This window comes from Penaeus monodon, chromosome 15 (genome assembly GCF_015228065.2).
Source record: "Penaeus monodon isolate SGIC_2016 chromosome 15, NSTDA_Pmon_1, whole genome shotgun sequence".
NCBI classification, from domain to species: domain Eukaryota; kingdom Metazoa; phylum Arthropoda; class Malacostraca; order Decapoda; family Penaeidae; genus Penaeus; species Penaeus monodon.
Genome location: NC_051400.1, coordinates 3,731,618 through 3,732,267, shown reverse-complemented (window position 1 = coordinate 3,732,267; position 650 = coordinate 3,731,618). Strand labels below are relative to the sequence as shown.

General features: G+C 33.4%; 2 protein-coding genes across 2 annotated transcripts in view; both read left to right on the top strand.

The window, feature by feature from the left end:
• Positions 1-650, top strand: part of LOC119581643 (rhodopsin-like) — a 15,298-nt gene that overhangs the window by 13,066 nt on the left and 1,582 nt on the right. The window lies entirely within an intron of this gene.
• Positions 416-650, top strand: part of LOC119581644 (rhodopsin-like) — a 6,423-nt gene continuing 6,188 nt past the window's right edge. Inside the window, exon 1 of the mRNA XM_037929768.1 lies at positions 416-477. The gene's annotated coding sequence lies outside the window, so the exon portion shown is untranslated. The remainder of the gene's footprint in view (positions 478-650) is intronic.

Here is a 650-nt window from a genome sequence, read left to right as displayed (position 1 = left end):
CATTCCTGTACCATTGCTAGACAAGTATTAAAGAAGGTTATGTTAACTATAATCAGATGAAGATTAGTCCTCTTCATTATGTTACAAATTTAGTTGAGCTTCAAAATAGGAAGCACTGCATGTCATAACCATGTGCATTACAATATTCTATTTTGATATATTCTATTTAGATATATTATGAATTTACAAAACACGGAATAGAATGTAAGACATAACGTCATTCTAGAAATTACAGAACTTTCAAGAAAAAATATATAAAATCGAGCAAGTATAGACAGGTATTCAGCCTGGAGGTAGTCGAGGACAAGGAAGTCGGTAATCTTATAATGCAAGTACAAGGCTCCAGCTGACTATAAAAGAGCTGCATCCACGTTTGTTCTCTCAGTTACCTTGTGGGACTCAGCCAGAGAGGAGGTGCTTCTCGCCGAAGTAGTTCGATTTTGAAATTTCTTCGGCTGGAATTCTTTTGCCATAAAGGTAATATCAATGAAACAATATTTTCTCACTGGATATTCATATTAAAATGTGTAGTTCATCAAAATGTGCAAATAAAATCAGATTATACAAACGCTAGGTATTTTGTCCAGCGTATAAGTCTATTCCGTTTCATTTTCAATTTTTCATCTGAGAAACTGAAATATGAAATGTTT